Consider the following 25,129-nt stretch of genomic DNA (forward strand, 5'->3'; position numbering starts at 1 on the left):
AACGATCCCCCGTGCACCCAAGGGTGCTGCTGACTTTCCTGCCCAGTGCTGGTGAAAGAACAAGCTCGGGGCTGGCGCCGAGTGAGCCGCCTGCAGACAGGCTGCCCGCAGACCCGACCCTTCACTGTGACAGGCAGGGACAGAAGCTCAGGAACGGCGGGGAGCCCGCCCCAGACGGCAGAGTAGAAATCACAGCCAGGGCCCAGGGCAACTCACTCTTTTCCCCTAGCTGCCTGTTTTTTTAATTACATAGCTGCAGAGAAAGACAGAGGAAAATGAAATGTGATCCTCATCTCCTCTGTTTGTCTTGGAGAAGGAGACAGAGCGGGGGGAGGGGGACAGGAGCACCTTTCAGAGGAAACCTAACCGAGAACTTCAGTTTATATAGACGTGGGGGCAGGAGGTTCCCCCCAGGCTCCGCTTTGCCATGTTCAAAGGAAGCAGTGTGGCCGTTGGCTGGGCGGAGGACACCGTTGCTGCCTGCGATAGCCAGTCCCCGCAGGGCCCCCGGCCCCCGCCCGGGACGTCTCTGCCTCCTCTGACTGACAAGCTATGAGCAGCCCCCCCAGGTGGGTGTCATGTGGGCAAGTACATGTCCCCAACGAAGACATCCCCAGAGGGTACGACGGGAGTCTCATGGAAACTGTAAGCTAGGAGCACCGTTTGCCCCAGAGGCAGCCCTCCGTGCACACAGTGACCGCTTCCACAGAATGAGCTACACCCGTGCCCCGGTGCCAAAGGGCACTGATTGTCTGTACAATGAACGAATCAGAGACTCCCTCTTCACCCAGGTCCACACCGTCTGTGTCTCGGATGATAATGGCAGGGTGGAAGGGCAGGGACCCGAAGCGCGGGGAGGGCTGGGGACCGGGGGACATGGAGCAGGGCTTGCTGCCTCCCTGTCTGTGCTCAGAACACACTGACTCCCCCCTCATGTGCCACTCAGAAAAGGAGGTGTCATAGAAAGGGCTAAGGTTCGCTGTCAGCCTCCTTCTGAGTGTGGAAGCCTGCTCCTCACCCTCCTTGCTGAGGGAGGGATGGCCTGGGCGAGCCAGGCCGAGACAGACGCCTGCAGGCGGTTGTGGCTGGACCCGCATGCATGCTCCCCGTCGGCTGCTTTCCCAAAGCTGCTGGAACGCTCAGCGGGCCTTTTGGGAAACCTTCTGGTATGAAAAATAATCAGTGGTTCTGCTAAAAGCCAGAGCAAAATAAGAATGGGGAAGCGAAAGTCCAATTTCTCAGTTATTAACTTTATGGACTACCCGAGGTGGCAATCTTTCCTTACATCCACCTTCCTTTGTCACAGATGAATGTAAACATACAAAACCTCATGGGAAATTCTGGCCAAAATATTTAAACAGAACAGTTTATGAGCAAAACAGTGATTTCATCATTCAGTCTGTCACCACCAGCCCCTTGAGTCTTGGCTCAGCATACGGATGTCACCTTGAAGCCAGTTTCCTGATCCCTCTCTGATCTCTTAGACTCAATTAACATGCAACACTGGATGAAACACTAGCTTTTTTTTAGCTTCTCTAATTTTTATTCTCTTAAAAAAAATTTTTTTTTCTGAGTATAAAAGGAACCCCTCCTGTTCCTTCTGCTTCTGGGAAAATGAAGCAGGCCTACGTTTCCCCATTTCTCCTGATACATGTAGTTACAAACCCTGGACATTAAATACAAAACAAACATAAAACACCCTGAAAAGTAGGGACCTCAGCGATAACACAACTGGGGGGCAGGGGCTTCCTGGCTTTTCTTTTGCCTCATATATTCCAGACTTGGAGATGAACAGGTTACAGCCCAGAAAGGTCTGTGAGCAAAGACCCAAAAACAGCCCAAATAAAGCTCGCTCTCTCCAGCAGAAGGATCCGGAAAAAGGCGGCCCAGCAGAGAAAAGCTTTCAGGCAGTGACAGCTCTGCTCCAGCCAAACACCACAGAGAAAACTCTGCCCCTCCCACAACAGCCAAGGTTAGTGGGGAGCCCAGACTCCTTCCACTGGACGGTACCAACCCAGCACCCCCACCCTTGCCAGAGCAATGCCACAGGCTTCAGCTGCAAAGTCTCATCACCCCAAGATCACACCAGGCAGACCTCAGGTGGGGTGGAAAATGACAACTGATAGATGCTGACAGTGAGGTGGGACAGACATTAGGATTACCTGGCAAGAGTTCAAAGCAACCTCAACAAAAATGCTTCAAGAAACAATCACAAATATGACTGAAGTAAGTGGAAAACTGAAAGCCTCAGCAAAGAAGTAGAAAATCTCGATGAAGAAATAGAATATATTTTTACTGGAATTTTAAGAACTAAGAAGTTCAGTTTTAATAAAACTCAGTGGATAAGCTCAACAGAATGAAGAGGACAGAGGAAAGACAGTGAGCGGGACATGGAACAGAATCCTCCAAACTGAATTCACAGAGACATTCTAAAAAAATAATAATAATAATAAAGAGTCTCAGGGACCTGTGGAACAATAACAAAAATCAAAAGTTTGTGTCATCAGTCCCAGCAGAAGAGGAGAAAGAGAGAGGCTGAAAAATATTCAAAGATATAATATATCTGTAAACATCACCAATTTAGCAAAAGACATAGACCTACAGATTCAAGAAGCCGAGCAAACCCCAACAAAAGAAATCTGTGCCAAGACATCACAATTAACATCTGAAAACTCAAGACAAGGAAAAGATCTTGAAAGCAGCCAGAGAAAAACACCACCATCCTATAAGGAAAAAACAAATAGAATGACAGTGGATTTCTCATCGAAACCCAGCCCAGAAGAAGGAGCGCAGTAATTTCCAAGTGCTGAAAAAACATCTGCCGAGAATGCTATGCCCAGGGAAAACAGCCTCAACAAATGAAGGGGAAATCAAGACATTCTCAGATGAAGGAAAATTAAGAGAATCTGTCACCAACAGATTTGTCCAAAAGAATAACTAAGGAAGTTCTCTAAACAGAAAGGAAGCAGTAAAAAAAACAAAAAAGAAACTTGGGGCATCAGAAAGGAAGAAAAACACATTAAGGAAAAGATACTGAAAACTCCAATAGGCTTTCTCCTCTGAAGTTTTCTAAATTATGTTTGATGTTGAAACAAAATTATAACACTGTGTGTTGCAATTCTAAATATATTTAGAGGAAATATTTAAAACAATGATATTACAAATGGGATACAGTAAAGGACAATGAAGAGAAATAGTGTTTCCATACTTCATTCAGTTTAGCAGGGAAGGACCCAGTCAGCCCCATCTGAAATGTTGCACCCAGCACCCCACCCGCATTTCACTGAGGGTCAAAATCTACAACCCTAGGGGCTCTTGCAGCCCTCTCCACCAAGGGAGGCAGCCCACATCGCTGGGCTGACCCTCCTTTCCTGGCAGAGGGCTGTTCTTTCTACCACCTCTTACAGATGGAATGGAAACCATATGCCTCTGGCTGAATGTCACGTGGTAAAACACAAGACCTGAAATTGCCCCCTGCGTTGAGGCTGAGCCTGTCTGGGGAATAACTAGAGAGCCATGCAGAGAAGATTCTGGGCCCCGTATCATCGTCTCTCCTCGCCCAAGCCTGTGCCCAATCACCACTAGAAGTCCCTGTCTTGCCTTGTTCCTGAGGTTGTAAGCTCATGAACCCCTCAGTTGAAGCCAAAATAGGGGAGCAGGTCACGATCAGACTGAGTATTCCTTGTGCAGTTACCGCTACAATGGGGAGGCAGAATCATAACACAAAGGAAGAACAAGAATGGGAAGCTGTGCCCATAGCCAAGAGTAGGAAGGGCCTGTGAGGCACGGACGTCCTCAAGGGATTCAAGGGTAGTCAGGAGGAAAGGGGGTCACGGGACGTGGGTAGCTGGGGGGCAGAGTCTCCTCTGTGGGAAAGAAAAAGGGCCCAGGGTCTTGGGTGAGCCCAGTCAGTGGTCTCCCCAACCTCCAGTGGCTTGTGTACAAAACAAGACTGCCTTGCCTTCAGAAAGGTGGCTTCTGAACCCCCTGCTCTTCCCCTGTGGTGCAGGGGAGTGAGGTGGAGTCAGTTTCAAAACTTTGGAATCCAGACAGCAAATAATGGCCAAAGGGACAAAATGAACCTGAACTTTTGGAGGCAAGCCGAGAGGGGATGCTACATCTTGGCACTTCCAAGGCCAGGCTGATGACACGGTCTGAGGACAAGATTTCATCAGCAGAGAAATGGGAGGTAAGCACGGGCTGGGAGGGCTCCGCACCTGCGCCAGGGCCACCAGATAGTTCACACCAGCAGCGTGACTTAGGGCGAATGCAGGCCTTTGCTCTGGGGCTGGGCTCTCAGTGGCTGAGTCGGTCATGTGGATCAGCGTGGAGAGGCCGGCAGGGCCTGAGCAGGGGCAGCAGGCTGGGTCCTGGCCTCAGAGCCCGGGGACTCGGCAGGCTTTCGTGCGGGAGGGCAACATCACCGATTCCTGTTTTGGACTATCACCCTGGTTTCAGAAAAGACCACCTGAACAAGAGGGGCGCGTGGCAGGTGATGCAGCCTGGGTGGGAGAGGAGGGCGGGAGGCCTGAGCGGGGTCTGCAAGGGAAATCACCAGGAGCTGCTGACTGGCTGGCTGCCCCGGGGCTGCAGGAAGACTAGACCGTGGGGCGGGGATCTGGGAGCTTGGTTCTCTGCTCATCGGACTTTCAGGGCCTCAGATACAGTCCTCCTGGGCTGCGGCCGGTGAGGCGCTCTGGGGTGAGAACCTGGGAGTCTCCTGGGCAGGGTGGTAACCCAGGGCTTGGGTGCACAGGGACACTCCTGGGAGAGGCAACAGCACGGGCTCCCTCTGGTGGAAGGTGCCACTCAGCTGCGGGGCTGACTGGGGCCCATCGGGGTGGCCCAGCCCTTCCCCGGCCCACTGCGCTCTGGCCCTCCCGCAGTCCCAGGCCCTGGCTCGCCCTCCCCCGACCAGCGCAGCCCCTCTCCTCAGTGGGCCCTTGCGGCCCTCCCAGCGGGAAGCAGTGGAAAGCCCGACTGGTCCCATCTTTACCAGAGAGCGTAAGGGGAGACACTGCTCTGTACCCAGATCCTTTGTCAGTTCTCAACAGGCTCGGAATGGGGAGGGTTAGGAGGTCTGATCAATTGTCCCCGAAGCCCCAGCACCCGATCGAGGAGGGACAAGTGAGCTGCACAGTCACCGGCAAACACACACTCAGAGACGAGGGCCAGGCCGGGCGGCACTTCCAGAAAGTCCCTGCTGCAGACATAAGCTCCGTCTGTGAGGTGGCCATCAGCACCTCCCACGATGGCCACCACCCCGAGGGCCTGAGAACTCACCGTTGCCCAGGGGCTGCAGGCAGTGTGAACTGGCTTTAATCCACTGGGGCACCAGGGGTCTAAAGGTAAGCTCCACAGGGAGAGGACCTGGACTGTGCCACTTCGTGCTGAATCCAGGGCCAAGCCCAGTGCCCGGCAGCGCAGCCCACCATACAGAGCTGCTGTCGGATGGATGGGTGGGTGGGTGGAGGGCTGGGGGGAGGGAGGGAGGGAGATGGATGGTGAGAAACGAGAAGCGGCCTCAGGAAGGAGCACCGTAGCACAAGAGAAGACTCCCCAAGCTACATTAAAATGTCCCTGGGATTCGGGTTTTACTCAAATGTGGCAAACAGATCAGGAAATAACTACCATTGAAAAGATAGTTTATTACTCACAGTTCCCAAGGGTGGGGGGTACCACCATGCCACGTGTGGCCAGAGGAGAAAAACACCAAAGGGAACTGTGGGAAAGTCTACTGGGGTTTTCAAGGGAAGGAATGGGCAAGACACAGTAGGGCCAGGCTAGGATTGGCTAGTTCTGACAGTACAGAGCCGCCCCCAGCTGTCTGGTGCCTGGCCTGCCAGGATCAGGAGGGGGTTGGTGTTGCACATGTCTAGGAGCCCAGACAGAGCAGGCAGGCTGGGGTCCGGGCCCCGGGTTGGCTGGCTCGCATGTCAGCGCCATGCTCTCCACAGTATCTGCCATCTCTAGGGACGGGCTACTCTGGGAGGGGCAGACTCTCCTGAGGCAGCAAGGCCCAGGGGTCAAAACGTCAGATACAGAAGCGGGTTGCCCCCCAAGGTCTGCCTCAGGCCCTTCTGGGTGCTGGGGAGGTGGCGGGGAAGGCCAGGCCCGCTGTTCACACCACAGCTCGGGGCTCCAAAACAAAGGGCTATCAGAGGAAAGAGAACTCGGGGGAGGCCATGGAGAAGGCAAGCCTGTGGGCACAAGGATTCCTCCTTGTGCACCTTAAAAGGGCTGCTCCCCAGAGAGGAGGGCTCTGGCTGCACAACCCCAGGTGAGCTGGTGGGGGCTGGCCTGGGGGGCAGGATGAAGGTCCGCACCCATCCTCACGTGGGGGTGCAACTCCGACCGAGATCTCCAGCAGCACCCAGGGGCTCTTCAGAGGGACCCAGGGGAACAAGCCAGCACTGTCCACAGGACGAGGGTCCTTCAGTGCTGAGCACGGTGCCTGCACATTACAGAGGGCTGGGCAGCATGCCCCCCCAGCACGGATGCAACCCCACGGGTGTGGTGACCGAAAATGCCTCTGGCCGTCCCCGTCCCTGGGGGGCAAATTTACCCCAGCCAAGAACCGCTGCTCTAGAAGCATTGAAGTAATGTTCAAAGCTTGGTGTTCAGCTTTTCATTTCTCAAAACCACTTTTGTTTTCTTCATAAAACAAGCCCCACTCACACATACTTACACACACCACCAAAAGCCAACTTCCCAGAGACACAAGCAAACACCCCAGAACGCGGCCAAGGATCTTCTTCTCAGGCAGATGAGAGATGGGGGCAGTGCTCAAGGCAGTGGTGGTCCTGCCAGGCCCCAAGAGTGGGTTCTACAAGTTCAGGGATACCAGGAGCTCCTCGACTCTGGCAGACTTGTTGCTGGCAGCCAAGGAGCCCTGGAATTGTGCCCTGGCCCCACAGGCTCCTTGGGGAGGTCCTGGGGTGGCTGGGGGCACTCACAGAGAGCTCCGAGGGTGGGGGCTGCCTCCCCTCCCCTGACAGACACAGGTGAGGGTTTTTCCAGCCCCAGTTGTCAGCTCACAGCAGGCTCTCGGGGTCCCGCCCAGCCTGGGGGCTCCCTGAGGGCCCTGCCACTTCCCCAGGGCTGGAGCAGGGCCTGGAACACAAAAGTGCCCACAAACAGTCAGAGAAGGTGGCTGAGAGGAGGAGAAGGCAGAAAATGCAGGTAAAATCCTGCCCCCAAAAAAGAGGGCTCACATCCTAAAGGTGAGACAGGCCGAAGGTCAAGGGCAAAGTGGGCGCAGCATGAGTCAGGAGGAGCAGGTGGGAACAGTGAGAACCACGAGGCTGGGGCCTTCCGCTTCCCGGCACCTGCTGTGAATGCGGGACACCAGGGAGGGTCTAAAGGATCATTCCTGTTTTCCGGAGGCTGCTGGGAGCCCAGCCAGCCTCTACCCAGAGAGCACGGCTCTGGGGGCCTGACCGCACCACTTCTGGGGGGTCCACCAGTCAGCAGGATTTTTTCATATCCAGCGCAGCTGGGGTCCAAGGCACTGGGAGAACTCACTGGGAGCGATGCGTCAGGCTGTGAGGCTGTGGTGGAGGTACTTGAAAATGCCCAGCGGCCCAGCCAGGGGAGCCCCGAGGCCCACGGTCCACGCCTTCGAAGAAAAGATCCGTCCCTTCATCACTTGCTCATACCCTCACTCACTCACTCACTCACTCACTCACTCATTCATTCATTCTTCACACCCCTCCTGGCTCCACAGAGAAGCAGAGGCAGAGAAACAAAGACTAGTCATTGGAATCAGGGAACATTCCAGAGCTCTGGCACCTATGCAACCCTCTCCCCTGGACCAGCCGTGGAGGCGGTCACACCACTCGAATGGGTGCCAACCCTGGACCAAAGGAATTCCTCACTTCAGGTCCCTCCATAAATGCTGCTGGAACAGGTGAGTTTTTCCCTTGAGAGGATTCAGAACAGTCCCAAGCATTACAGAGAGGGGTCAGGCCCTGCCAAGGGTGAGTCAGCACACAGTTGTCAGGGCCCCTGGGAGACCCAACGGGAATGAGGCCTGTGGCAGGAGCACCGTGGGCCCAGGCGTCCGCCCCTCCATCCAGGACCTCCCCAGGGAGGCCGCGGGCCTGCAGGTGGGAGGAAGAAGTCTGCTGGGGCTGATGACGGCCAGAGCGCAATGACATCCCCGGACCATGCTCAAAGGGCAGCCTCTCCCACTTTTGAATAATTCTAAACACTTAAAAGAATGTGGACTCCGCCTCAGACCCCGGCCATGTAAGCCAAAGGTGAGGCTAATTAGAAGCAATATCCAGAAAATTGCCAGAATGTGTAGGTCAAGGTACAACAGAGACGTGTGGCTAGAGGAGGCAAGGCTAGGGGGCCCTCCGGACATAAACCAGCCCCCCGGAGCTGCACCTGGGAAGTCAGTGCCATTTGAAAGCTGATTCAGACCGTGTCCAGGTGCTGTCATTAAACCTGAACCATAACCAGCACTTTGCACAGGCTGACATATGTCCACTGTTCTCCATCCCTAACCTTCCAGATTGTTCTGGAAAGATCCTCTCTTCATGAGACCCACCGGCCCCAGGAGTCATTACCAAGTAAGCCAGAATCCACGTGGCAGCCTGGGAAGGAATCTTCCTTGGCAAGGCGCAAGGTGGTCAGATTTCCGGTGCTCGGGAAGGCGAATGCGAGCAGAGCGGAGCCACGACAGCAGGACGCCATGTACTGCAGCTCATTCTTCCTTTGGGGCCAACGGACTGAAGGTCCCAGGAGGGCAGGACTGGGTCCTCCTATTGGCTCGGTACCGAGAGCGTGGCTGCCTCTCAGCCAGGGCTCAAGAACCGCTTAGGGAATTATACTCATTTCCTGGAGCTACCGGAACTAGGTGGCTTCAAACACCAGAAATCCATCCTCTCGCAGTGCAGGAGGCCAGACATCTGAACTCCAGCTTCAGCAGCCGGGTCCTCCTGGGGCTGCCAGCTGTCCTTGGATGCCTGTGGCTGCATCGGGCTGATGTCCGCCTCGGTGCTCACACGGCCTTCCTCCCTCGGTGTCTCCTCCAAGTCTCTATGCCCAACCTCCCTTCCTCTTTCAAGGACACTAGTCATTGTATGTAGGGCCAACCTTATCCAATAGGTCCACGTCTCAGTTTATTTACCTCTGTGAAGACCCTGTTCCAAATAAGGCCACATTCACAGGTGCTAGGGGTTGGGACAGGATGCAGTTCAACCCACTGCAAAAAGGGACACGCGGTCCCAGACTGGAAAGGAATCTTCCAAAGCGCTCATCTCCCTCAGCGTTGCCAAGTCCCGCATGGTGAGTACTTCCTGGGCTCAGAAAGGTGAGTGCATGGGCCTGGGTGGCCAGCAGTGGGGCCAACAGGGAGCCTTCCCTGAGCTGTCTGGACCCACGCCTGGGATTCCAAAAATGGAAGCAAATTTTCAGTCACTAATCACAACCATACCCCAAAGCCACATGCCAACCCACAGTTATGGGAATACATACGTAGGGCTGGACACTGTGGGGTGTATGTTTGGTGTGGTGTGTGTGTGTAGGGTATGTGTGATATGCATGAGGTGTGTGTGGTGTGTTCAGGAACTAGGAAGCATCCCCATTTGGGGCGGGGGTACATTTTCCAGGCCAGGTGGTGGTGAATGAGAGGAACCTGAGGCAGTGTGGGCAGCCCCAACTTCATTCCTCGTGGCCCTGGAGGCCGACACCCAAGACAGGGGGGCCCTGGGGCTGGGTCCCGGGAGGCCCCTCTCCGGGGTGCAAAGGCCCCTTCTTGCAGTGTCCTCGATGGCTTCTCCTCTGGGTGCTGCAGACAGACTTCTGGCGCCTGTGCCTCTTCCTCTTCCTGTGACGCCGCATCAGGGCCCCAGCCTATGACCCCATTTAGCCTCAGCCACCTCCCCAGAGGTCTGGTCTCCAATTACAGTCACTCTGGGCTCAAGGCTCTGGCATAGGAATGTGGAGATACCACACAGTCCATAATAAGGGAACAGGTGGTCAACGTCACATCTGTTTAAAAGGACATGAGAAAGCAGTGGGGAGGCAGGGTACCCGAGTGGCACTCAACGAATGCAGCGTACGGCAGCTGCACACAGAGCCTGAGGTGTGCTCTGCGGTGAGGGGCTTTGAGAAGCATCGGTGAGGCTCTAGAAGTGTGACCCAGATCCGCAACCACAGGAAACACCAGAGCTTCCAGGCAACCCGACACCGACCTCAGTGCTCAGGTGAGGCGCGAGGAGCATCTCCCCATTGGGATCCCCAGTAGCCTCATACCCCTTGCTGACAGGGCTGACCAAGGGGTTCCCAGGAGGCCACACACAGGCTCTCAGGAGTGCAGAACTGAGGGGCTCTGGGGACCGTATATTCCCGGGGACCTAGTGCCACTGTGCTGAGATGACTGCCCCATATTCAGCAAACGCACGAGATGGTCAGAAGAGCCTGGACCCCACTGGCCAGTCAGACCAGATACGACTGCCCCCGCATCGCCCGCGCTTTCCTCAAGCATGCCCTGGGGGCCAGTCTGCATCAGTCTGCAGACCTTTCTTGAAGCCACCCTGGAATAAGCGAAGTTGAGAGGCCTCCCAGGAAGCCATCTGAGGAGGGTCATGTCCCATCACAGACGTACAATGACAATAAAAAGGGTTCTTCCCCTTTGCTGCCCCACCTGAGAGGGGGCTGGGCATGGGGGGCTCGCGGTGTGGCTCAGGGGTGTCACACTTTTGCAGAGCCTTCACTTCCGCACCTGCGGGCTAGTGCTTCTCTCAGGAAACGTGCACAACTGGTATTCTGCTTGTGAAATTTAGCCCGGGGTCAGCACCAGCCAGGAAAAGCCCGTGATTCATGGGCAGTGCTGCCCTCTGCGTTTGGAGAAAGTGGCCAACGACCAGAGGCAGCCCACAGACCCGGCCGGCAGACAGGGCCGGTGCCTGCACTCTGCCCCTGGCGCCCCTGTGCAAGATGTGGTGATGGCCCTGCATGCTGCGTGCAGGGCAGGTGTATTTGCTGCTGGGACTTCTCAGCCACGTAGAGTGAGAATAATTGTATCCACATGGCATTTGTTTATAGAGAATTTCACTCATGTTTCACTAAGTGCCCTCCTCCTAACCCCGTGGCTGAACCAGCACCCACCAGGTTCCCCTTCTTCAGTTACTGCTGCTTCCTGTTCCCTGAGCACAGTTTGGATTCTATTGGGTGGTGTCAGGACAGTGCAAGCGGATTCACGATGAGTAAGGGCTAAAGAAGGTCCACCATGTATCAGTCATGGAAACCCCATCAGCCATCTCGCCCCTCTGAGCCTCAGGGTCCCCCATCCATAAAGCAGAAACAACTCTGCTAACTACTTCACAGAACAATTAGGAAAATCAAATTAAAAATCATCTGATAAAATGCAAACTGCTATTGAAACAAGTGGTCTGGAATTACGTCATCAGTCTTCTCCGGCACACAGGACAGGTTGTACCAGCCCAAACTCCGTGCCAAAAAATCACAAGAAAAGCTGGGTCCGGCGCAGAGATCCCCGGGAGAAGGGAACCGACCCAAGCGAGTCGGATATTAAGTGCTGCTTACGCCCTCCAGGTATTTGAAGACTAAGAAGCACAGGCTTGAGAGGCCTGGAAGCCAAGCAGGAAGTGGCTGCTGTGAGTGACAGGAGCAGATTTTCATGAGTCTCACAGAGCTGAGGGGAAAAAACTGGAGTTCAAGGTACCAAGTCAGCCAAAACCTAGGTGCCTTAAGAGGCAAGGGGAATGCGCAGATGTGAGCCCGGCGCTCTGCACCACTTACCTCCTCAAGGCAATGGCTGATCTGCACAGCGTCCAGAGCCGACAGGCCCTGCAGGAAATGAAGGTCTGAGTCTGAAAAGGCAAGCAGACCCCTGGGCACGCTCGCCCCGCTGCGGGGCACCTGGAGATCAGGGCGCACCAAATGCCACCCGGGAGTAAGGATGACCCAGGAATACACTTGGCTTACAAAGGCTGAAAATCACTTCAAATAAGCTCGATACGTGATTGGATGACATTAGTCTCCCCCTAATCGAGCTGCCTGTCCCAGTCAGGAGTAAAGCCTCTCTAAAAGAAGGTAACATCGTTCAGAGCTACATCAGTTTCTGACCACGATGTCCAACATTTGATCAAAACTCACCAGACACGCTGGACACTGGATCAAAAGAAAAAAGTCACAAGAGAACAATACTGTGGGAACGACTCAAATGTCTACCGACAGAATGAATATATAAAACACAGTACATTTTACAATGGATCGCTGCACAAGAATACAAAAAAAAAGCTGCTGCTACACAAAACAACACGAATAAATGTCTGACTATTGAGTGAACAACTTAGATACAAAAGAGTACATACTATGGGATCCGTGCATAAGAAATTCAACAATACACAGAAGTAATCCATGGTGACAGGGATTTTTTAAAAGGCTATATTTGAGGAAAATATCAAAAGCAAGGGACACAAGGTAGGCTTTAGGGTGCTAGAAACGTGAAACATACTTACTTGGGTGATTACTACTTGGATATGAAGATAGATGACATAGATCGGTATAGGTATAGATACGCTTCAGGAATGTACTTGATAAGCTTCATCCTGGGGGCAGCAAACATGGAGGACTCTGAACCATCATAGGAGGAAAAGGAGAAAGTGGATGTGGCTGGAAGGGGATATGGGATTGAGCAAATTTTAGGGTTTTTTTATGGAAGAGAGTTGGGCTTCCAATCAAGGGTCAAGAAAGTTTACTCGACCTCTCAATGGAGAAACTGAAAGGCCACATGACAGGCAATGTAGATATGGGAAAGGGTGAGAAAATAGGACCAGACCTCGTTCCTGAATCCCAGAATGCTACATCCAACCTACCTGCTCCATATTTTTCACTGGGATGTCTCAGATTCAACACTGCCAAGCCCAAGCTTCATCTGACAGCTCCCCCCTCACTGAACGACAACATTCTTTACCCAGCTGCACGCAGTAGAAATCCTTAATGCCTTCTCCTCTTCCCCACGACTCATTATCCGATCGGCCACCAAATCGGACCCCACTTCCCAAACGACTCTAAGACCAGCCGGCTTCTCTCCCTTCCCCTCCACCACCCGCCAACCACCCCAGCCCAAGCTGCCAGCATCGAAGCTGGTCTCAGGAACCTCTGGTCTCTCCTGGACAGGAAGCTGCTCCCACAGCCAGGACACTTTTTAAAATGCGAGTCCCACTGTGACTGTCCCTGCTTAAACTGGCAGGTGGCTTCTCAAGGCTCTTGGGATAAGGAGCGCTCCCGGCGTCCCCCTGCCCGCCTCAGCAGGCCCCTTGCTCCTCTGTGCCCTCGGGTGGCTGGGGGCCCTTCCACCCCGGGCCTCTCACGAGCACACCCTTCCTCCACCCTCAGGCCTGCCTCCTCCCCTAGCAGACTCCTCCCAAACATCAGATTTCTGCCAAGGGTGCTTCCCGTGGGAACTCCGTTCACCCCTGCCTTAAGGCCTGCTCATTAAACAGTGCTGGGTTCAGCTGGTCCTTGCTTGGGTTCGGCCGGCCCTTGATCATTTCAAGTCTAAGCAGTGGACAACACTCTCGGTCTCCCTCTGCACGTGAAGAGACAGGGGTCCGGAGGAATGAAGGGACACGCCGAGGTCACGGGGCTGGAAACAAACCCCTCTCCTTGGAGGGACAGGAGGCTCAGTTCACATCTGACTAGTGGAGAAAAAAACGACTGGGAAAGCATCTCACTTAGAAAATTATGACACAAAGGAAAAGCAGGTGATTGGGGCTCCTTACCCAGATTCCTTTCCTCCCTCGCGTTCTTTCTCTCTTCCCCTCCTTGTTCCCTCCTTCCCTGCATTCGGTAGCTGACCTGTCCCCCTTTAAATACTTCCCAAGGAAGCAGCCTGAACAGGCTTCCCCACAGATTTGACAATTCTGTGCAATAAACATGTCAAGGGTGAAATAAGACAATGCATTTTCATAGCCCTACTTCAGGCCAAATTACATATTAAAGGACCAACATCTGAACAATAAAACACAGAATGAGAGCCACACACGTTTAACTTGTTGGAAGCCTGGCTGAGATCTGGGTGAATGGAGCGGGTGGTGGAGCTAAAATTGTCATTCTCCAAAGGCTCCCTACATGGGGCACAAATCTGCTTGGACCACCCCCACCCCCAACCTCTGCCCACCAGAGCTGACCCAAACCCTAGGAGGCTGATCACTGACAAACAACCCTGTCCTGCCGGCAGTAATAGCCTGCACTGGGCCTGCGCAGAGTTCCTCCACCACAGGACAGAGGCCCTGAGGGCTGCCCATCCCTGGGGCTCTGGAAGCCATTCTTTTCCTAGCTCTGTGCAGGATACAATGTACCTGCTGGACTAAATGGAGAACTGTGATCACCCAGACCCCAAACAGACCAGCTTGGCGAGGCCACCAGCACAGCCACGCCCTGGGAGCCCAGAAGGGCGGGTCGGTCCCCGCACCCACGGAGCCCATGCGCTCGGACGGCTCACTCCCAGGGATGGTACGTGACCGGGCCGTCTCCATCTCTTTCAGCAGGGGCACATCAACTCATTCCTCCCATTGGTGTCTTTTGTTTTTAACTTTTTTAAACTTTCTAATTTAGCTGAAATGACTCAAAGACTCCTCTTCCAAAGTACCTGAAAATCCTCCTCTGTTCAAACACCAGTGCGCATTTTGTTGCTCCCTCAATGACTAGCACTTTCTTTCCTGAATTTTGTGATGTTAGAAGACAGTGCAGAGATCTCCCAGAGGCTTTCAACACTCAGCGCTGGCTCTGGGTCTGCGAAATGCCGCAGGAGCCCTGCATCCCCTCCAAGCCTTCCCTGGACAAAGCCAGGGCCCAGCCAGAGGACGAGGTGCAAGCCATCCTCAGGGCCTCTGCCCCCAGTACACCCCATGACAAGCTAGTGTCAGAGCTAGACGACATGCAAATTTGATTTAGATTTTAAGGGCCTTTGGGGGAAAATATAATTGTTTCTAGAGACAAACCAGACATGGGCAATGACCTGTGATGTGGTGATCCCAAGGTCTCGTGCTGTTCCATTGCTTGTGACAGCTGGATTCAAGTTTGCACACAAAGTCCCCGTGCTCTAATCACCAGAGCAAATTCAATTTCCCCACTCCCGCGAGCCTTCCCTAATTTTGATTTTTGCCATCACAGACAAAAATGGGGAATGCCGAATATGTTTAGTGTCATTCACCAGAGACTTCAGTCTCTCCCCTTGATTTGAAAATGAGGAAAACAGGACCCAAAGCATAAAAGACCTGCCCAAAACTAGAGGCCCAGCTTGCCCAGACCCAGAGTCCCCAAAGCTCTCCTGGCAGCTTCTTCGTCCAAGGAGAATTCCCCTCAGCGTGGGTGCACTCATATCCTGCAACAGGAAGACTCTAGAGAGATCAAAGACCGTGGCCAGCCCCCAGCGCCTGCTCCTTGTCCATCCTGGCTCTGTAATCACATTGCTTTTGTTTTTATCCCACTTTCCATGAAGATTAATATAATGCTTGAAATCTAAGGTACTTTTAAGTATCACTGACAAGGCAACAGTGGGTTTAGGATTTCCCGAGACAGTTGGTGATCTATGACATAGACTTAGTCTAAAGCAAATCAATGCACACGTGTGTGTGCACGCACGCGCACACACACACACACACACACACACACACACACCCCAAAAGTGGTATCAGAGGAAGCCTCATGGGGTCAGGACTTTCACCACTGCCAATGTAATGAAGTGACTACTCTGCCACCCAACACCCTTATGGTTTCAGGGGAGGCATCCTCTTCATCCCCCAGGGTGTCCAAAGAGGTCAAGAGAGGAACCCAGGCTTCCACCACACCTGACAGTAATAAGGCAACACTCCCTTCTCCTAGTAAGGATGTGTCAAAGGTTGCCTGCTAAAATAGATTCAGATTAAATCCTGAACACCCAAAATGTCCAGGACACAAATGAAAATCATTCATCATACCAAGAAACAGGAAAATCTCAACTTGAATGAAAAAAGATGGCCAACAGACACCAACACCAAGACCACACACAATGGAATGATCAGACAAGGGTCTTAAAGCAGCCATCATAACAATGCTTCAACAAGGAATTATAAACACACTTGAAATAAATGAAGAAATAGAATCCTCAGCAAAGAAACAGAAGATATGTAGCAGAAACTAATAGAAATTTTAGAACTGAAAAAATAAAAAGCAAAGTTTTTTAAGCTCACTGAACAGCCCACAGCAGAAAAGAGAAGACAGAGGAAATAACTGGTAATGTGGAAGAGAAAACAATAGATTACCAGTCTGAACACCGAGAAAAAACAGACTAAGAAAAATATAACAGCGCCTCAGGAACCTGTGGGACTGTAATGAAAGATGCGACATTCATGTCATCAGAGTCCTGGAAAGAGGGAAAGAATGACAGAGTATTCAAAGGGACAATGGCTGAAATTTCCCCAAATTTGGCACAAAAAAAAAAAAGCCCCACAAACCTACAGATTCAAGAAGCTAAGCAAACAACAAACAGGATAAATCCAAAGAATCCACATCATGATGAAACTCCTGAGAACTAAGGACAAAGAGCAGATCTGGAGAGCAGCAAGAGGGGAACAACACCTCACGTACATCAGTTTGAATGACGTGATTTCTCATCAGAAACCATGGAGGCCAGAGGAAGTGGAGTAATATTTAACAAAGGCTGAAAGAAAAGAACTATCAGTGAAAATGCCCTTCAAAAATGAAGGGCAAATCAAACTCTCAGTGGAAGGAAAGCTGAGAGAATTTGTCACCAGCAGACCTGTCCTAAAGAATAGCTAAAGGAAGCTCTTAAAGTGGAAAGGAAATGAGAAAAGATCTTGGAACATCAGGAAGGAAAGCAGAAAAAGTAAAAATGTATAAAAATACAATAAATCAGACTTTCAGAAAATATTTTGCTAAACATCATGTTTTTTTCAGGCTTTTACCTTGGTTACCGTCATCAGACGCATGGATGGTAGGCACCTGGGAAATCACTGATATTTCTTAGATTTTTTTTTTTGTAAAGCTAATTGAGAAAAGTTTAATTTAGGTTTATGAATGAAACACAGTATCTTTCTGATTACTTTGTCTTTTCAAAACATTCCATCCCTATTTATGTCAGATTTCCTACTGACAGAATTACATATTGATAAAAACTTTCATCTTATTCCCAAATTGATTCCAAATAAAATTGCCAGACTTGGCAAATAAAAATATAGGATGACAAGTAAATTTAAATATTACATGGAATATAATTACACTAAAAGTTATTCAGCATTTCTCTGAAATTTACATTTCAATAGGCGCCCTGTATTTAGTATGGAAACCCTACAGAAACCAAGTCGTCAGTGTCTGTAGGTCACAAGCTCTTCCTGAGTAGAAGCAACACTTCTGAAATTGAACTCATCCTCAAGAACTTGATGAGGGATCTGCCATCTCATTACCATCAATCCTGAACAGTAAATTAAGAACTTCTTTTAGAAATGTCCCATTTCCATACATTAGTAAGTCCTCAGCCTTTTAAAGCTTTAATTCATAAGGGTAAACATGGTCTGGTCTTAGGGACTTTGGAGAAGAAATAAAGGCTTTAAAGCTCCTGCCAGGCAGAGCCCAGCTAGGGGAATCCACGAGGCCGGCCCCCTGAGCACACCTCACCCTGGCCATTGACCTGCTCATGTTCTCTGAGCACCTCTTCCAAGCCCTCGAGGCATGAGGACCCTGAACTTGTACTCAGATCTTCACAACAAATGCCTGGGGGTGGGGTCGCAGGTCTTGGGAGCACAGGGGCACCACCCAGCCTGGAGGGAAGAGAAGTGGTCTGAGACAGGGTGGGGGCAGCCCTGAGAGGGCTCCTGGCACAACCTGTGGGGAGGAGGGTAGGGTGAGCGCTGGGGGCAGGGGGAGACGGCTAAGTGGCCCCGTGTGCCCGGCGGAGCGGGAGCAGCAGTGGGGCCGTTGAGGGGCCCAAATCTCCGAGGAGGTCAGAGAGGGTGGCGAGGGCAGCAGGGACCTCCTGAGGCGTCTCCATAGGCAGATGGGAGGTGGAACCACAGTCAGGAAAAGCTCCTCCCGGCTGCGGGTGGAGGACGGAGCAGGGCACAGCAGACAGGGGGCAGGGCATGCTGTCCCAGCTGCAGGGGAGCACCCAGAGGTGGACACCAGGAGGGCAGGATGGGAGAAGTAGGGACAAAGGGTGGTGCAAGGGATAGAGGGGTCCCCCGCCCAAGTCCTGCTCAGCAGGTTCTTTCCCTTGGCAGTGCCTCTGACCCCCTGCCCAGAGCAGGCATGGGCTGGGGCCCACGTCGCCACAGCAGCGGATCAGGAAGGCGGGAGCGCACTGGACTTGCCAATGCTCATCTACAAAGCTTCCCAAGGTCTGCCCCCAGGCCCAATGCCGTTACTTGCATATTAATAAAGGTTCTATCTCACACACCTAGAATTGTATGTGCTACAAGCCATGAAAGGTGAGCTCTCAGGGTCCCAGGGTCCTGGGCCCTTCGGGTGCTCCAGAGCCACCCTGGAATCTCAGCTCCCCACAGCTCAGCTGATGGTCCTGAAGCAGGATGCATATCCCATTTGGACTTCTAAGCCATAAATACACATTTTGCAAACCCCATCCCCTGGGCCGCTGATTGTGAAGCCAGACACCCCTGGGAGAAAAGGAATCTCAGGGAACCACTTGTCCACAGTTGCCCCGGACCAGGAGGCCTATATGACTGGGTCTCAGCAAGGGGCTCTGTGGAGGCTACTTCAATCCACAAAAAGAATTCATTTTTGTTGAAACACATCATTCAATCATTCACTCATTCACTCATTCAACGAGCTCTACGAAGCACCCACCATAAGCCAGGCCTGGGGGAGGGGCCAGGGACACGGCAGACAGGGTGGGACGCTCCTTCAAATCAAAGGGCACCGGGCTCCCTGGGAAACGCCTGTCACTATTCCAACCTGTGTCCCAGAGGACAGCCTCCTCCCTGCCTGAAAGGCACTGTGTTCAGGGGTGAGCAGCCGGGTAGAGCAGGGGGCCCTGGGCTTAGTCCTGCTCCACCACATAAGCCTCGGCATCCGTGGGGAAAGCCACACTGGGCTCAAGTCCACCGCAGCCAGGAGGGCCGAAGCCAGTCCGTCTCACAGAGCTGCCCTCCACGGCCGAGGCGTGGAGCCTCGTCTGGAACCCGGCCCTCACACGGGTGGCTCAGGGAGCTAGGCTGGGGGACCCTCCCTGGAGGGCAGAGGCTGGAAAGGGGCCGCAGGGTGAGAGCTCATGCTTCATCCATCCAGAAACAGTGCTGCCGCTCCACCCCTTCCTGCGGCAGGAGGAGGAACCTCACACGGGTCAGAATCTGGGAGCTGGGAGGCTCCCGTCAGAAGCACAGAATCCACAGAATTCAAATGCCAGGAACACAGTGGAACTCAAGGTTTCTGGTCTGAAATCTAAAACTATCTGAATAGTTTTGCAATAGTTTTCTGTTGGAAGCTATCGACAGAACAGCTTAAATCCAAGAGACCCTGCTCCTGTCAGGTCTATATTGCCCCTGAGCCCCACCCGCCGAAGGTGAGGCACTTCAGGATCACATGACGCTTCTCTCCTGATTTTTTAAAAGGCTACATGAGAGTGAGTCACATAGGAGAAGCCTGGGGTGGTCCAGGCCATCTACGGTGTGGAAAAGGCAACTGAGTAATGAGAACATGGTGTCCCTTCAGTTCCAGGGGACACAGCTGTTCACAGCTTACTGTCTCTGAGGCCGAGATGCATCCCACAGTCGATGGGAGTGAACGCCTGTGACTGCATGTTTCATGACTCGCCTACCAGCACAGGCGTGCTGGGCGCAGCGACGTGTGGGCCATGCAGCTTGCTAAGCGTTTGATGTGCACTGTGTCATTTATGTCTCACAGTACCCCAGTATGCACCTCACACTGGTCGCCCACTTCGTAGATGGGGAAATAGAAGCTCAGAATGTTACACAGCACCCCTGAGGCCCCTCAGCTGGGGTGGGTTGGAGACACAGTCAGGCCCCACTGGCACCAAAGCCTCAAGCTCTAACCACGATGCCACAGCACCACCCACATTTAGAGACGTCGGTGTGGCCAGGAAGCCAGGAGAAGCAGGAGAGCCAGAATTCATGGGGCAAGCACCCTTAAAGCCCCTGACACACACTCTCCACCCGTGTCTTTACAGCCCTATCAGGCGGGGACTATTCTTTTCTCCATCTTGCAGATTAAAAGAAACCAAGCTAATCTGAGGTCTCTCCAGTCAAGTAGTGAGGGGTCAAGGTCAGCCTGCTCTGAACCAAGGCAAAACAGACCTCGAGTTCAAGGCCAGAATTAGGGTCAGTGGAGGAGGCACCGAGGGCACAAAATTTAAGGAAGCACTCACTCTGCAGGTCCCCTTGGCTACTTCAGGCTGGGCTCCGCAGGAAGCGGGTTCTGAGACCAAGTTCAGTGTGCAGAACGCATAGGAAGGAGGGCCCTTGGGGCCAACCCCTCTGGAAGGGTGGGGACAGCGGCAGGAGAAGTGGACCTGCCATACAGGACCAGCCGCAGCTTGGCAGACCTCAGGGTGAGCCCTGGAGCTAGACTGGCCCTTGACATTTGTCTCCTGTTAGACCAAGATGATGGCCTTTATGCCCCTCCACAGACGGTCACAGATGTGGGCCGTCCTGGCAGGGTGGGCCTTGGCGAGGAGCCTCTGCAGCCGAGGCCACCGCACTGGTCTCGTACGGGCAGGCTGGATGTTTGTCAGCACCAGTCAGAGGAGCCTGGGCGGGCAGGTAGGAGCACCTGACCCTGGGCCTGTGCCGCATCCACATCTGCCGCCATGGCCACTTAGTTCACGCACAGTTGCCAGATAAAATACAAGACAGCATGGTAACTGTGAGTTTTAGAGAAAGAACACATTTTCTTTAGTTTAAATATGTCCCAAATACTTTATGGGACTTACTTATACCATGGGAACACTTCCCAACCCATTCTGAGGCCAGTTACCCTGATACCAACACCAGACAAAGACACCATGAGGAAACTACAGACCTGTTTCCCTTGCGAACACACATGCAAAACACCTCAACTGAAGGCCAGCAAACCAAAAGCAGCAGCATCAAAGAGACCCACACACCACACCAGCGGGATTCACCCGTTAATGCTGCTTTTACGTGCAAAATCAATGTGATCTACCATATTACTAGAACCATGGATTAAAACCACATGATCATCCAGACAGATGCAGAAAATGCATCTGACAAATTCCAACACCCTTTAAATGATATTTTTTAGTTCAGCAAATTAGGAATAGTAGGAACTTTCTCACCTGATAAAGACCGTCAACAAAATCTATAGCAAACATCATACATACGTAATGACGCACACCGGAGGCTTTGCTCTAAATCAGGAACAAAAGACAAGGGTGTCCTCTTTCTTCACTTCTGTCCAACACTGTACTGGAGGCTCGCGCCAGGGCACTTAGGCTGAAAAAGAACCACAAGGCGACCGGATTGGGAAGAAGTAAAACTTCTCTATTTGCAGACGACACGATCCTGCCCAGGTGCTTGAAGGATGTTAGATCTTGCGTCACAGGAGAAGGTTCTCAAATTGCAGGTCAAAAAACTATAGCATGAAGTCCATAAACCCTCCCTCGCCCAACCTTGCAGTCTGACCCCTTCATTAAGCATCTCAGAACCCTGGCCTGCTTACTGCCCGGCTGGAGCAGGTGGCCCAGGGCACTCTGCAGGGACGGGCCTCCGCCCTTGGCGGCCCGCACCCCCTCCTCTGCGGATGATGCCCCACCTCAACCCTGATGACAGGCCGAGCAGCCCTGAGGGCAGCGGGGAGGGGTCCCCAGGGGCCGCTGAGCCTACGGAGAGCTAAGGTGCACACCTGGCAAAGGCTGAGGCTGAGTTAATAGGAACACAGAAAGCTTAGCGGACTTTCAAGACTTCTGTTTCAGGATGGGAAGGGGACAGAGCAGGTGTGTAAAGAAAAACTGATTCGGTACCACATGGCTGGTACCATAAACATTTTAAATAACATTTACATACATAATTTTGTTTTTAAACTCCATTTTTAAATTTTATAAAGATGTTATATAAATGTAGTATTTATATAATTACAATAAAATAAGCTCTGATTTTTGTTTTAACTAAAATTATGATCTAACTAGACTTGGAAGACAGATGAATAGGGGAGTGTCCATGGCCAGGAAGGAGGAGGAGGGGGGCTTGGAGGAGGCCAGGAGAGAGAGAAGCATCTCCCTCCCCAGGTCACTGAGCAGCGCTGCACCAGAAACTTCGTTTTACTAGAAGGGTGTCACTCAGCAATATGAAAGAAATTGCCAAAGATATGGGCAAATTGTTAAAGTGCTACCTCTAGGGGGCGAGGAGGGGGCAGATTGCTAGAGAGGGCTCTCTTCTAACAACACTGGAGGGTTATTTGACCCTTACAATATAAATCTGTATCTGACTAGAACTTAATTACAAGGCTTCTTAACCCTAAGGAGCTAGCCCCGAGGACAGGACCATGCAGGAGGCTGCGGCCTCCGGGAAGCTCGTCCAGAGGGAGGATGACATCAGTTCCCCTAAGGCTGCTGTGTTTCAGGAACCTGGGGCTCTGCCCACAGAAGCGCGGCCGCACTGCCCCACTCCCCGCCCTTCCCAGCAGCCTCACCAGGACTGTGTATCGGCCGGCAGCCGCTCCCCCTCCAGTCCCAGCCTTCAGCGGTCTGCTCTCTGACCACACCTCCTCTCCTCCCACGCCTGTCACCTCACAGCCTGCCGACTGCCTTGACTCCAGCCCTGGGCAGGCTGGCTCTGTGACCACCGTCCCAACCTGCCAGTGCCCAGTCCCTTACAGCAGCTCTGAAAATGTCCACAGGGACCCACCTCTCCCAGACCGACTCTGTACCCAGGGCTGCCACTCTACCCTGGGTTTGCAGGACATGCCCTCTATTTAATGGTTTGGTCTTGTGTCCTGTATCGACTGTCCCAGGATGCCCTGAATGTGGTACCTTTAGCACTTTTTAAAATAATTTACCAAAATAAATCAGCAGTGAGAGCTAGTTTTCAAATTTTACTGGGTGTCTTACATTCTCATTTGCTAAGTCTGGTAACCCTAGCTGATCCATACTCGGCTTGAGGCCCTTCTCTGCACTCCTAGGAAATGTAGGTCCTTCACCTGAGGTCAGAGCTCCGCGTGCCTCTGCTGGTCCCGGGCCCCATCCGCTCCTGCTGGCCAAGATTTCACCCCTCTTGACCATATGTCTTGCCAATGGGTTTCGGCCCCAGGCAAGTTCGCTACGGATTCAGTGTGACCAAAGAAACTAACAGCAAAATGTTCTTTGGGGTGAAAGGGTTTAGTACCCGGCTTGTTCTCCCCGTGGTAGGTCGAGCACTAGCGTCTCTGCCTCTGCCCGGAGCGCTGGGCCGAGCTCTCTATGTAGCACAATAATGGCTTATTGCCTAAAGGTGTGGAAGCGGTAGCCTAACAGGCCAGTTACATCATCAGGTGGTTTAAGTTCAGTGAGGATCCTGCCCATAGGAACCCCAACTTTGCCACACCACATATTCAGTCTCTTCCTCTCACGTGAACATAAGCCATTCATTCTGTTAACCTGAAAAAAAGGCAGGCAGGCTTCTTGACCCTGCGTGTCTCTCTGGTCACCAGCATCTCTCCCCCTCCTCGCAGCCGAGCTGCCCAACAGTGGCACTGCCCTCGGTATCTCCACGTCCTTATTTCCCACTCAGCTGTGAGCCCTGCGGCAAAACACGGCCTACCACCGCCCAAGTAAGGGAGGCTGGGGTCCCCGGGGGCTTCCCAGGCCGGCTTCTCCGGCCCCCTCCCCAGCTGCCCTCCCTTGCCTGCCTGTTACAGCTGGTCTCTGCTCACCTGTCTCCCTGGCTCTGACCACCCTCGTCACTGGCGGATTGTGGCTACACCTCTGGGCCTGTCTTTGTCGCACTGCCCTGGGCGTCCCTCCAACGGCTCAAACGTTTCCCCAGCTGGCTCCTCCTCCTGGGTTCCGTCCCACGGGTGCCTTGCCTTTTGCCTTGGCACTGCCAGGCCCAGGCCCGCCTGGGAGTCCTCCCATTCCTGCACCACCCACGTGCGCTCACGGAACGCTTAGGCTCAGAGCCGCCGCTCTCAGCTCGGCGGCTGCCCCTTGACTCTCACAGCTGTCTCTGGTCCTCTCACCAGAGCCCCACCAGCTCGCCCTGGCCCCGGGCTCGGGTGGTCTCTCTAATTATAAGGCACGTTGCCTCGCTTCTTCACTTAAAGCCCTGCAGGGATCCCCATAACCAATCCCAGCTGAGGGCCTCGTGTCAGAATCCCCTGGGAAGTTTATAAACTACTGAAGCTCCAGCTCCACCCCAGAAATTCTGATTTCATTGTCATGGCCAGAAGAGTAAGAGGCCCCCAAAGGTGTCCACATTGTAATTCCCAGAACCTGAGGATGTTAAATTACATGGCAAAGCGGGGTTAGGGCTGCAGATGGGAACTGGCTGATCAGCTGAGCTCACCCTGGGTTACCCAGGGAGGCCCGGTGTGATCACAGGTCTCCAGAGTGGACGAGGGGGCAGATGGGGTCAAAAAGACATGCCGCGAGGACTCCACCACCACTGCCGGCCCTGCAGATGGAGGAAGGGGCCATAAGCCACGGAACGCGGTGCTTCCAGAAGCTGGACAAGGCCAGGACACGGACTGCTCCTGGGGGCCTCCAGGGGGGGCACACCTTGCTGTTGGCCCAGCGAGACCCACGTCAGACCTCTGACCCGTGGACCCGTGGGCGGATGAAGTCTGTGTTGCTCGTGCTCATCTGTTATCACCGCAACAGGAAACTTAACACAGCGGCCCCCGCTAGCCTCGACAGGCCTCGACCTGCAGCCAGAAAAAAGAACCACTGACTCAGGGCGAGTTCCTCGGTGTTCGTTATGTACAAACACAGCCCTCTGGTTAGGTAACTACTTGTAATGATCACTTGTATAAATAACTGTTTTTAATTCCTGTTAATCACCCCACCTTCCTGTCAGTCTGATGAGATGCTGGCAGCCTTCACCAGAGCATCCATTTCTGGCTCAGTAGTGCCACATCTAGCCAAAGGGCAGGTTCCAATTCCAGGAAGTTTCTTTGCTTAATATTT

The 25,129-nt window shown here is 52.9% G+C and overlaps 1 long non-coding RNA gene across 1 annotated transcript in view; it reads right to left on the bottom strand.

The window, feature by feature from the left end:
* LOC130684019 (uncharacterized) overlaps positions 1-24,634 on the bottom strand; it is a 44,020-nt gene extending 19,386 nt beyond the window's left edge. The window contains exons 1-2 of the long non-coding RNA XR_008998111.1: positions 23,878-24,634; positions 21,353-21,464 (exon numbers count right to left, since the gene is read on the bottom strand). This is a non-coding gene — a long non-coding RNA (uncharacterized LOC130684019). The remainder of the gene's footprint in view (positions 1-21,352; positions 21,465-23,877) is intronic.
* Positions 24,635-25,129: the final 495 nt, after the last annotated feature.

The sequence above is a fragment of the Manis pentadactyla genome, chromosome 6 (genome assembly GCF_030020395.1).
Source record: "Manis pentadactyla isolate mManPen7 chromosome 6, mManPen7.hap1, whole genome shotgun sequence".
NCBI classification, from domain to species: domain Eukaryota; kingdom Metazoa; phylum Chordata; class Mammalia; order Pholidota; family Manidae; genus Manis; species Manis pentadactyla.